At 35.9% G+C, this 14159-nt stretch overlaps 1 pseudogene; it reads left to right on the forward strand.

Moving 5' to 3' along the window:
- The first annotated feature begins 9295 nt into the window (after positions 1-9295).
- LOC110324073 overlaps positions 9296-14159 on the forward strand; it is a 29222-nt pseudogene continuing 24358 nt past the window's right edge.

Raw genomic sequence — 14159 nt, forward strand, 5'->3', positions numbered from 1 at the left:
TGTGCCAGGTTGTGTGATACCCAGGGGGACATGCCATTGTTGAGAAAGGAAGGAGAGGGTAGAGGAGCTGTGTGATAGGGGGACTGGGTAGAAAGGGTCAGATATTGGGATGTGAAGTGAATAAATAAACAAATTAATTAATAGAAATTAAAATAAAATTTCTAGGTCAAAATGTAATAAGTATATAGAAAATAAAATTATTTTCACATCCTCATGTTTCCTAGAGAATATAGATAATGGCAACCAATATACTATGTTTTGTGAGTCATAGCTGGTATAACAAGTAGATGGGTGAAGACCTACTCTTTAAGATAATATGTTCATCTTTCATAGGTTATGAACCTCTAGTTATTTGCGTCATTAATATCAGAATGGTTTTGGAAAGAAGAGTGTGTTTGCTATGGTATAGATTTTAATTTTCATATGACTTCATTAACGTAGAAAGAATTCAACCCAAATATTTCTATGGCTTTCATAATTCAATGAGAAATTCCTCATATCATACACGGGCATCCTTGTGCAGATTTAGAAAGCTGGTGTTATTGTACTACATTTGACAGACTGTAGAATTACCTTCTACAAAAAAAAGTCAGTTTGACTGATTATGACTCCTCCAACACAGTTTCTGGATAGTCAACACAATTTGAACTTGAACATGCTTTTATATCTTGGTTAATTTTAGTATCTATCTCATCTGTGTTGGTGATTATCTCAGAAATACATCCACAATTATTCTGTCTTACTGTTTTTGTATTGTAGTTTAAGAACTCAGTGTACTTGGGTAAATTATTTTCTTAAACATCCTAGCTGATATCTTCATGTTAATAGCAACAATGAATGTTGACTAAGCACTTGGTATATAGCACCATCTGGACTGCTATTTACATATACTGAATCACTTAATCTTCAAAGCAACCTCATGAGGTAGGCAGTGGTTTTGTCCTCATTTATAAATGAGGAAGCTGCAAAGGTCACACTGCCAATTAAGTGGTGGAGACTCTCTCTAAACCAGACTCCTTTCTGCTGTAATTCATCTTCAATAAGGGTCACAAGCTGGTCCTTAGGGGCCAGCAGGTAAGGAAGTGGTCCAAGTAAGCAGTTTCTACAGAGTTTATTTTGTGCTCAATTGTGCTTATTTAGTTATGTAACCATTTAAAATATTGCTTTCAACAAAGAAGACATAGGCAGACTACGGCAAAAGGGCCACTGGTTATCAATGTCTAATGCTTCTGGCAATAGCAACATAATAATAATAATAATAATAATAATAATAATAATAATAATAATAATAATAAATAATAATAAAAAGTTTAGTAATATATCACTCCTGAAACCTTTGGTAGAGTGCATATTATATTTGAGATTGAATTTATGGGTAGCTGCACTGCACAATAGCCATTTACTTTGTGGCCTTAAGTCATCTTGAATCTCTGATTTGTCTTCCGACAAGACATCCTACAGTCCAATTAAAATGGGCATTTTGACTTCCACCATTGAGTTCCACCAATAATATAGTGTCTTTTGTCATTTCTGGTCCTTCCTTCTAAAATGCCATTCCTTCTTGCTCATCCGGACAACATTCATTCTTCCCTTAATGTATGTATCATATATCATGTAAAATTTGATGTAGTTTTATTTTGCATTAACAAACATTATGGCGCTGTTGATTGTATATGGGAAATATTGCCAGTTAAGAGTTAAGTATTAACTGACAGAGATTTAGGGAATTCTGAGATGGGGAAGTGTTTGAGGCAGGTTTAATCAGGGGATTTTAGTTTGTAAACTATTGAAGAATAAACAAAATGATTTCTAATTAACCTGATGTGTTTTCTAATGTTTTATTCATTTGAAACAAAAATTCTTTTTTTCTCTGGGATTTTGTGAGGATATTGGGTTCATTCATCATTAGTACACAGAAAAACTAATTTAAAGATATCTATTGTATTGTTTCTGGTATCTGCTATGGATTAGTGTGTGTGTGTGTGTGTGTGTGTGTGTGTGTGTGTGTGTGTGTGTGTATTTATTCAAGTAATGTTGGAAATAATGCTTTATCTCAAAATATAAAAACAGCATGCTTCTCTTTTTTTTTCTCATCATTTATTGAACAAAATTACATTTGATTTTCTTTTACAAAGTAGAATAACTGACTGAAACGTGACTCGAGGGAACATTAATATGCAAACACAGTCATTTCTCTAATGTTAACCTCACTTACGGCATACACTGTGAAAGCAATTATTTTTGAAAAATAAGGAACTCTGAATAGGAAATCCACCACAGATGCATACTGAAATAGATTTTGTAAACAATAGACCTTATATATTTTATTTCTATTTTCTAATTATTAATTTTTGTAATTCCTGCAATCTATTGGATAACACTTATATTGATCCTTTAGGTACACTATTTTTAGTAACTTTAAGTTGTCCATTTCACATAATTCTGAGCATGTCAACACTCTGATTTCATTTGAGAGAATTCTCTCAATCTCAGTTATGACTTTTGTGAAGTTTGTGAATTCGTAAATTGTTCAATGACAACTCACATCATGCGCCCCTAATCTCCACTGACTAATCTCCAAACTCTTCAGGATTGAACTGAGGGAGAGGAAATCTCTCATCTACTTAACATCTAATATGCTCAGTCATCTCAAAAGCCCTTTCTGATATTACCATTGACTTTTCTCCTAACATATCATGGACATTCAGAGGAGCCAAACAGCCTTCTTGCTAGTACTGCATCACCCAGGCTTTGAGAAGGCTCTTTGCCAAAAACAAACACAGTTAATTCCAATGGATTTACAACTGCATCTGACATGTTGAACTCACAATTTTTTTAAACTTCTATCTGTTGAATGCCAGGCTCTATGAACATCCTAATATGAACTGTATCCTCTATGGTCCTCCTAGAGATTAAACAGGATTAAAAGGTACAATATAGATAGGTAGCTAAATTTCAATTATAAATAACAAATATTATTTGTGTATATATGTTCCAACCATTACATGTGACATTTAACCCAAATACTTACTAATTTCTTATCTAAAATGTAATTTTCTGAGCATTTCTATTATTATTATTTGCTATAATTCATAATGCTTAGCCCAAGATAACCATTTGCATAAATTTTTCTTAGGATGCATGTTGCTTATGCTTCAAACAGAAGCTCTCTAGCTTTCACCAATTGCTTTTTCTGCATGAGATTTCTTAGCTGTCAGTCACAGACGACCGAGAGTGTGGAGCCCACAGAGTTACATAAGTATTGTTTAATAACCTTAAAGTTATAAAAGTCTACTACTTTATTTATTTGTGTGTGTGTGTGTGTGTGTGTGTGTGTATGTGTGTGTGCGTGTGCATACGTGCTTGGACCTGGAGTTTAGGGTAAATGTGAGCAGAACAATTAAATATTGATAAGTGAACTCTGAACTCCTAGAAGGGCAGCGAGTGCTTTTAATCACTAAGCCATCTTTCCAACTCCAAATTATAACTATCAATAAACTGAACATAACCTCCAACCCCTGACCTTTATCTTATGTCTAATGTAGCTGAGTGACAAAGACATAATATCTGATACTTCTTTTCTAAATATAATACAACAGTTTCTCAGTCACTGTGGACTGGTGATTCATTGCTTGTAATCTCTGATCAAACTTTCATTTTTATTTCATTTAACACAAACATGTATACACAATACAACACTAACAGTTTTTACACAAGCATGCATACACAAGATGCTATTAATATGTTTTAGTGATTTGACCACTAGAATGAATGTAACTTATACATTCATTCTAGTGATTTCATTTTGATTCTTATCTTTAAAATAATACAAATAAATATGAACTATCAATATGTATCATAATGATGAACTTGTGATAAAGTATATGCATCAAATTTGAAAACTACTATCTGTTAAAAAGCAATCATCATTGTTTAGGGATAAAATATCATAAATTCAAACCATAGATGTGGATAAGATTCCTCAATATTTCAAATGGTTAGATATTAGTGGAGATAGTAGACCAGTTTTGTTTGTTTTATTCATATTTATTTTCATTTATAATTTTTGAATTGCTATGTATTATGTTTATAATCAGAACAATCTTAACATTATTAATGATATGAGTTTAGAGAAATTAGATCTGAAGTTAATTGAAAATGTACTAGAACTACACATTTTTACAGATAGCTTCATAATTTATTTATTACATTTACCATTCATTCCACATGGCTTTTCAAAAAGGATGAATCTTATACTAACTTTACCACTAATTTTCTATGATAAAAGACTACAAAACCAGGTCTTGGAAATCAATTTATAAATAGTATCTCATTCTGTTTTGTTAAATTTTCCTTTCCCTGAGTCAGAGAGCTTCTCATTTTATAAATGCAAAAGTTAATCTCCCTTCATCCCAATTTCTAACACCTTTACTGACTCATCGATCAAAACAATACTTCATGCTATTGAACTGCAAAAGTCTTAGCATGGACAATCGCATTAAGTGATTTAAAGGCTCTGAGTTCCCAGAAGTGATTAAACTGAGTTAAATAGGCAAAGTGCAAAGCAGCTATTGACACATCATACTTTCATATAAATCCAAATAGCACCATTTGTCCTGAAAAATAAAACATTTAGTTTCTAGCCAGTAGGACTGGGGGTTACTTTGAAAGTTGAAAATAGGTCTTTTTTTTTTTTTTTTTTTCACATCTATAGAAATGATCATGTGATTTCAGTCTTGAACTTCTCCATTGAAAATAAAATATTTATTCAAAGGCTGAACAGAGAAATATTTTTAAATTATTGTACACTTGACATCACTAAATTAATGTTTCAAAATTAATGTTAAAGATAGAGAATTCTAGAAACTGCTTTATTCTGAAACATGGAGGAGATACTTCAATATTGTGTAGTGCATAAACTCTTACATTTTCAATAACTTCAGTACGGAATTTTGTATATACTTCTTTTCTTTATTTAATTCAAATCACTTCTCACTGTCCATTTCATAAGAGAAAGACAATAACAACTTCTATGTGTAGCCCGGAATTTAGTGAGTACACCTAACATGGCTTCCTTGCTTTCTCCTGTGGAATTAAAAGCTAACTTTGTCTTTTGTAGTCCTGGAACATCATTCATGGTTTTTACAATTCCAAACACATGAATGAAGCACCATGTTTTCTGGATTATCAATATGATTATTAGGAACATCTTGGGGTGGTTAAGGTATACCTTTGCACGTGAAATATAAAAATAGATTAAGAAAATCAGGGTCGAATGCTTCTTACCTCAGTATTAGAATTAATCTCTTCACTATCTTGCATATGATTGGCTGTGTGGGTAGTTGCTCACTTTTAACTTAGTCAATACAAATAAATACCTGACTTTCGCCTTTTTTTTTTTCTGAAAAAATAAAGGGAATAAATTGTAGAAGACTATATAAATATTTCCTTTGAATTATAACTATATAGTTTTTTTTTTTCTATTTGAAGGGGTCACTTAGAATAGATTAATGCTATTGTATTGTCCTTAATAAATTCAAACTGTTTTACTGTTAGTGTTTAGGGCACTAAATTTGAATGCAGTGGTCTGGGTCAGGCTAAATCCTCTGTCACTGAACTGTTATCCTGAGAATGACTTGAAACTCTTTCCACAGTGTGATTTGAGGAGTCATTATCATTACTTTCCCACAAATCAAAGTAATCTATTTAAAGGAAACAGATGCGTCATAAATCTATTGTCAAGTATTTATAGCTCTGGTATCTATTTAATTCCTTGAGCAAACAGCTAAAGTTTGCATTTTCTTTTAAGAAACTAAAGCAATTGACTGAAAGAGAACTCTGTAGTCCTCTATTATATGTGAGTTCTGAAAATGAGATACACAGGAGGTTGGGATTTTCACGTGTGATACACCATGTGCTCTATTTGCTTGAGGGTAGGTAGGCAAAACCATACAGTACTTATGTGAGGACAAAAGGGAGTCTATAAAGGATCGTTTATAAACCTTCAGTGTATGTACTCCAGTAACCAAATTTATGTTTATTTATAAAAATAATGATTGGAATTGTATACTTTAATGAATAGTCTAAATTATCAATTGGCATTTCTAAATTACTACTAAAACCAACACATTTACTTAATGTATGGCCTGGTCCTTATTCTCAAAACATGGACTCCTTTCTATACCAAAATATATGCTCTTCTAAAATTTAAACACACATTTTCCTGCTCAGTTCCTCAGCTGTGATCAAGAAACGAGGTAATGCCTAAATAAAGTGTTTTCAAACTAATAAAATATTATATACCTTCTGGTAGATTATTTATTCCATATATTTTTATGATGTAGGTAAAGTCTAATTTCCTTCGCTAAGCCTTTCTTCACCAAGGTCACGACTATCAACCCCCCCCCCCAAAAAAAAAAAAAACCTATCTGAGATGCACTTATCATTTGGCACTTAGAGTGAATCATGGTCCAGATTAGAATGCGGGTTCAGCAATACAAGAGGCCAAGGCTCATTTATCTTTGAGTCACCACAGTATTTGATTCTCTGATCTAATAAGATTAATGACTATTAGTTGATGACTATACGTAGTACCCAGATGTCAATTATGACCTCTCCATAAACAATGTTCCTAAATTCTGAATCTCAACGTTGTCTTTCTGTCTTTGTTTCATTAAAACTTTCTCTATCCTTTCTTTTTAAACTGTCTATCTTTAATTTCATAAACTTTCTCATGTAGAAGAAATCCAGCCACATATATAGCAGAGGATGGCCTTGTTGGACATCGATGGGAGGAAAGGCCCTTGGTCCTATGAAGGCTCCACTTCTTGTAGGGGAATGCCAGGGTGGGGAGATGGGAGTGGGTGGGTGGTTGTGTGAGCACCCTCACAGCAGCTAGGGGAGGGAAGATGGGATAGGGGGTTTACAGAAGGGAAACAAGGGAAAGGGATAACATTTGAAATATAAATGAATAAAATATCCAATGAAAACGGGAAAAATAAAAGAAAGAAAAACTATATGACTGCCATGTATCCAAGTACATCCCCTTCTGCATATCAATAAACTGCTTCCTTCTGCGAACTTGATACAGGTTAGTCATTTGAGAGATGAGAACCACAACTGAGAAAATGTGTCCATAAAGTTAATTTGTAGTCAAGCCTGTAGGCCATTTTTCTTAACTAGTGATTGATGTGGGAGGGTACAGCTTATTGTAGGTGAGGCCATATCTGGGCTTCTTGGCCTTGGGTGCTGTAGGGAAACAAGATGAGCAAGCCAATAAGCAGCATCCCTCCATGGTCTCTGCATCAGCTGCCGGCTCCAGGTTCCTGCCTTGTTTGTGCTCCTGTCCTGACTTTCTTTGATGGTGAATAGTGATGTGGAAATGTAAGTGGAATAAACTCTTTCCTCCTCAAGTTGCTTTTGATCATGATGGTTCAACACAGCAATAGTAACACTAACTAGGACACCACATCCTCTCTTCTCACCCAAAAAAGTCAATGTGAAAATACCAACAATAAAAATCCTCTACTGTTTTCATGATGTTTTAGATATGAATGCAACTTTCATTTTTTTGTACCATTTTTCCAATATCTGTTTTTATTGCCATTACAAGTTGAACCAGACATAACACAGTTCATTACCTGTGTTTTTCAGTTCAATCAAAGTTTGCTAATACCTTGAAGTGGCTTAAAATCTCAAATCCTAAACTGACTCAAACGAAAACTCTTGCTTACTATTATTTTGATATTTAAAAAGAGCATTTTATCTCTTATGGGTGAGTACTACTTAAAAAATCCAATTCAAAAGCTTTTTAGTTTTATGAGATCCCATTTATCAATTCTTGATCTTAGAGCCTGAGCCATTGGAGTTTTGTTTAGAAAGATTTCCCTTGTGTCAATGAGTTGGAGGCTCTTTCTCACTTTCTCTTCTATTAGATTCAGTGTATCTGGTTTTATATTGAGGTTCTCTATCCAGTTGAATTTGAGCTTTGTGCAAATTGACAAATATGTATCTATTTTCATTTTTCTACATACAGACCAACAGTTAGACGAGCACCATTTATTGAAGATGCTTTCTTTTTTTCCATTGTATAATTTTGGCTTCTTTGTCAAAGATCAAGTGTTAATAAGTGTGTGGTTTTATTTCTGGGTCTTCAATTCTATTCCACTGATCAACCCATCTGGGTCTGTAGCAATACCATGCTGTTTTTATCACTATTACTTAAGGTCAGGGATAGTGATTTCCCCCAGCAGTTCTTTTATTGGTAAGAATTGTTTTCACTATTCTGGGAATTTTGTCCTTTCCAGATGAATTTGAGAATTTCTCTTTTCATACCTTTGAAGACTTGTGTTGGGATTTGGATGAAGTATTCTCCAGTGGGGAGGGGAAACTTGTAGAGTCCACCTCCAGGAGAAAGACAGAGCATCAAGTGAAGGGATGGGGTTGCCATCCCACAGTCAAAAGCTCTGACCCAGAATTGTTCCTGTCTGAAGAAACTGCAGGGACAAAAATGGAGAAGAGCATGAGAGAAAGGAGGTCCACTGACAGGCCCAAATTGGGATCCAGCTCAAAGGGAGGCTTAGGACCTTGGCACTGTTACTGATGCTGTGGTGTGCTTGCAGAGAGGAACCTAGCATGGCTACCCTCTGAGAGGCCCAACAAGGAGCTCAAATAGTCAGATGCAGTTACTAGCAAACAATCAATAGACAGAAACTGGGGACCCCTGTGATTGGAGTGGGAAAAACTGTAAGAAGCTGAAGAAGAGGGTGGCCCCATGGGAAGACCAGCAGTCTCAAATGACCTGTACCTCCTTGATCTCTCAGACACTGAACCACCAACTAGGCAGCATACACTAGCTGATATGAGGCTCCTGACATGTATACAGCAGATGGTTGCCTGGTCTGGCCTCAGTGAGAGAAGATTCATCTAACCTCAAGAGAGGCCCCAGGCAGTGGGGAGATCTGGTGGGGTGGGGTGGGGACCTCCTCTTAGAGATGACAGGGAGGAGGTATGGGATGGAGAGCCGTTTAGGGGGGGCAGACTGAGAGGAGGATGAAGTCTGGACTGTTAAAAAGAATTAGAGAATAAAAATAAATAAATTTTTAAAAATCCAATTTAGTCTATTTTATTCCTACTATTATATTTTGCTTTCAATGGGGAAGGTTAGGAGATTAGAAGTTATATTTCATATTTATATATTACAGAGCTGACTCCTGTCTTGTATTATATCCTCTCTGCTATAATGTCAGGGATTTCACATCTGATACTAGGATGTGTTTGGAGACAGTTGTTATACATGAAAAAGGTGGTATTAAGCAACCAGTGTGGACAGGTAAGGTAAAGACAACTTATACTGCCATGCCATACTGTATAACTTCACCTAAGGGATTTCAGCTTCTTATGCCTTTAGCACTGAGAGTCACACTTTCTTCATAGGACAGTCAAAGATTTAATCTCTGAAAAATTAAACAGTAGTTGATTAACCAGCAAATAGGACAATATCTTACTTGTTTTCTTGTTTCATATATCCTGTTTCAAAATTCCCTGATTCCAGTATATATTTTCTCTTTCTGGTATTTGCATTTGTAACTTTTCATATTTGTTTGTGGTATTTGTGATCATTTCCTCCTTTAAGTTCCTTCTGCCAGTGATCTAATGACTTCATCACTCAAGTGTTTGGTTTCTTTAATTTTCTCCCAGTTGTTCCCTTCCTTATATGTAAGAGACTATTTACATCCCTCTCAGTAAGCCAAATGTAAGTTGCAGATCCGATTGGATCATTGTTTTGCTTAAGGCTGAAGCAGCATCTGAGAACAGACAGCTTACACAAAGCCTTGAGGGCTTCACTCTGCTCTTCTCTCTAATGCCATCTGACCAAAATAGGACTACATCTTCTCAATCAGTCAAAATTCTCTGAACAGGCCCAGCAAACTGACCATACCTACAGATGAAGGAAAGATGACTCACTGGGAGAATTCATTAAAAGTCTACATGGCAGGATATCCACGAGGGTCAGAACCTGGTACTCTGGTCATATACCTCTGCGGTCTGAAAGTTCATATGGAAGACTGAGGGTGTTATACTTGGTCTGAGGTCCAAATCATCGGAGAAACTCGACACTGCTGTTGAAAGTTTTATAGTTCAAACTGTAGCAAGCATATAGAGATGAGATGTCCAACATGCCAGAAGCATCTTCCATGTTCCTAGAAAAGGGATCCACTTATCCCCACAAGGTTTTCTTTTGTTCCTGCAAGCATGCCAGAGTTTCTTCTGGAACCATTGCCACCTCCACACTCAAGGTTACTCCATAGCTATTTTATAACCCAGTCAAGTTGCGTTCTAAGCTTAGTGACACCCTCTCCTAAATTTCTATCTGCTAAATAAAAGTAAATAAATGAGTACATCCTATTTGATTCTCAAGGTATAATTCTTGACATCAGCATTTGATGTTTATATGTGTGTATATATTATATTTAACATTGGCAAAAACAATCTACTTATGCCATAGAAAAGATTAAAGCAGAAAGGTCCATCAGGTGGCTAAAACAACAACAACAACAACAACAACAACAAAAACAACAACAACCGCCTTGATTTTTCCATCAAGTACCACTGATCTTGATTGTTGACCAGGGATGCCTAGCAGTTTAAAGCTGCTCTCTTTCTCTCTTGCTTTCTTTTGAATGTGCTTGGAGTTTCACTAACTTATAGGAATGTAGACTTCTGTGATATTTTATTTCAGCCTAAGAATATGCTATCACTGAAGTTTTAATAATTTGAATATGAATAAATACCAAAATGAAAAAAATTCCACTTGGTGGCATATGGTGGGTTTTCATGCTGTTGTTTCTGTTTTGATGTGCTTTGTTTCATTTTGAATTTCTTTACATTAGTGTCATTACATCACTGTGAAGATAAGCACATGAGTATCTAGATACACTTTTCTGTGTTCTTTCTTTTCACTGAATAACCATTTACACTACAAAAATAGCATATTATTATTTCATTAATAAATGATAATTCTATTTGTCTATAAATAGAATTTTCAGTATGCAATATTTGCTTGGATATTTTAATCCCACAGAATATCTAGGATACTTTATATATTGAAAGTTTGTTTAACTATAGTATAATCTATTATAATAAATATACAACAACTTTTTTCTGGTATCCTGTTGATGAAAGGTTGAGCTATTCCTTGTCCTGTGTTACAGTGAAGACATTCTTGGATGGATCTCTAAGAAAATATATTCACTAATTTATGTTACATATAAACATGTTTAGAAGTAAAATTGTTCTACTGATAATAAAAATTTTTAATTGTACACATCCTGGAGTCTTAAACACCAACTTTTTCATCTATATTGCTACAGGCTATTACTTTTCATCATTTATAATATCTTGATTTACTTTCAAGGATATTTATTCTTTTTTTTTTAAAGATTTATTTATTTATTATACACTGTAGCTGTCTTCAGACACTCCAGAAGAGGGCATCAGATCTTGTTACAGATGGTTGTGAGCCACGATGTGGTTGCTGGGATTTGAACTCCGCACCTTCAGAAGAGCAGTCAGGTGCTCTTACCCACTGAGCCATCTCACTAGCCCTCAGGGATATTTATTCTTATGCAATTAGAAATGTGTGGAGGGCGCAGGTTCTGCAGACACCCCCACGGTCCCTAGCGGACTGCCCAAGTGATCTTAGGACCACTGGTGAGTGTAACACAACATCTGCTCCAATCCAATTGCGCACAGGACCTGAGACAGCACGAGGGCAGCAGAGAACCAGCCTGACTAGGGGCACAAGCTCTTTTTGGTCTGTGCCAGCAGCGGGTCACCTAGGGTACAGATTCGGCAGACACCCCCACGGTCCCTGGCTGTCTGCCCAAGTGATCACTGGTGAGTGGAACACAACAGCTGCTCCAATCCAATAGTGATGGGCCTGTGACTGCAGGAACAAGGACACCAGAACCTTTCCTGACTAGAGTCTCAGGTTCCTTTTAATCAGTTCTAGTTTACCTTGGTTTCGAACAGACCAGACAACTCCATGGCCCTCAAAGGAGACACCACTTGCATGCACTGTAACACACTCAGGATCTTAGGAAAACAGGATTCCAGGATAACAGGAGCTTGGTCACACTAGTGTTTGAGTGTCTCAGAGGAGCTTGACTGCCAAGAACTCAGACACTCCCAGAATCTCAGGTTCACAGGAGTCCCCAATCAAAGAATCACAGAGAAATCTGGACTCTGAGAAGTCCTGAATCAACTGGGATTATAGGAAGGCTCCAATCAGAAATATTGAGGGCAGCAAGCACTAGAGATAATCAGGCAGGAGGCAAGTGTAAGAACAGAAGCAACAGAAACCAAGGTTACTTGGTATCATCAGAACCAAACTCTCCCACCATAGCAAGTCATGGATACACCATCACATCAGAAAAGCAAGACATGGATCTAAAGTCATTTGTCAGGATGATGATGGAGGACTTTAAGAGGGAAATACTGGAAATCACAGGTAAACAGATAGAAGACTTTAAATTGGAAACACAAAAATCCCTTAAAGAGCTACAGGAAATGCTACCAAACAGGAGATGGAATTGAACAAAACCATCCAGGATCTAAAAATGGAAGTAGAAACAATAAAGAAAACTCAAAGGGAGACAACTCTGGAGATAGAAACCCTAGGAAAGAAATCAGGAACCATAGATGTAAGCATCAGCATACAGAATACAAGAGATGGAAGAGAAAATCTCAGGTGCAGAAGATTCCATAGGGAACATGGATACAACAATCAAAGAAAATGCAAAGTGCAAAAAGATCTTAACTCAAAACATCCAGGAAATCCAGGACAGAGTGAGAAGACCAAACCTACGGATAATAGGAGTAGATGAGAATGAAGATTATCAGCTTAAAGGGCTAGCAAATATCTTCAACAAAATTATAGAAGAAAGCTTCCCATACCTAAAGAAAGAGATGCCCATAAACATTCAAGAAGCCTACAGAACTCCAAATAGTCTGAACCANAAAANAAATTCNTTCTGACACATAATAATCAGAACAACAAATGCACTAAGTAAAGACAGAATATTAAATGCAGTAAGGGAAAAAGGTCAAGTAGCATGCAAAGGCAGGTCTATTAGAATTACTCCAGACTTCTTACCAGAGCCTATGAAAGCCAGAAGATCCTGGACAGATGTTATACAGACCCTAAGAGAACACAAATGCCAGCCCAGGCTACTACACCCAGCTAAACTCTCAATTACCATAGATGGAGAAACCAAAGTATTCCATGAAAAAACCAAATTCACATAATATCTTCCAACGAAAACAGCCCTTCAAAGGCTAATAAAGGAAAAACACCAGTACAAAGAGGGAAATCATGCCCTAGAAAAGCAAGAAAGTAATCCTTCAAGAAACCTAAAAGAAGACAGCAACAAGAATAGGATGCCAACTCTAACAACAAAAATGATCAGAAGCAACAATTACTTTTCCTTAATATCTCTTAATATCAATGGACTCAATTCCCCAATAAAAAGGCATAGACTAACAGATTGTCTCCACAAACAGGACCCAACATTTTGCTNCTTACAGGAAACTCATCTCAGGGAAAAAGACAGACACTACCTCAGAGCAAAAGGCTGGGAAAAAAATTTTCAAGCAAACGGTCTGAAAAAACAAGCTTGAGTAGCCATTCTAATATCGAATAAACTCGACTTCCAACCCAAAGTTATCAAAAAAGACAAGGAGGGGCACATCAAATCATCAAAGGTAAAATCATCCAAGATGAACTCTCAATCCTGAATATCCATGCTCCAAATGCAAGGGCAACCACATTCATTAAAGAAACTTTAGCTTAAAGTACGCATTGCTCCTCACACAATAATAGTGGGAGACTTCAACACCCCACTCTTATCAATGGACAGATCCTGGAAACAGAAACTAAACAGAGACAAAATGAAACTAACAGAAGTTATGAAACAAATGGATTTAACAGATATCTACAGAACATTTTATCCTAAAACAAAAAGATATTCCTTCTTCTCAGCACCTCATGGTACCTTCTCCAAAACTGACCATATAATTGGTCACAAAACAGGTCTCAACAGATTCAAAAATATTGAAATTTCCCCATGCATCCTATGAGACCACCATGGTCTAAGGCT

The sequence above is a fragment of the Mus pahari genome, chromosome 7 (genome assembly GCF_900095145.1).
Source record: "Mus pahari chromosome 7, PAHARI_EIJ_v1.1, whole genome shotgun sequence".
In the NCBI taxonomy this organism is placed as follows: Eukaryota; Metazoa; Chordata; class Mammalia; order Rodentia; family Muridae; genus Mus; species Mus pahari.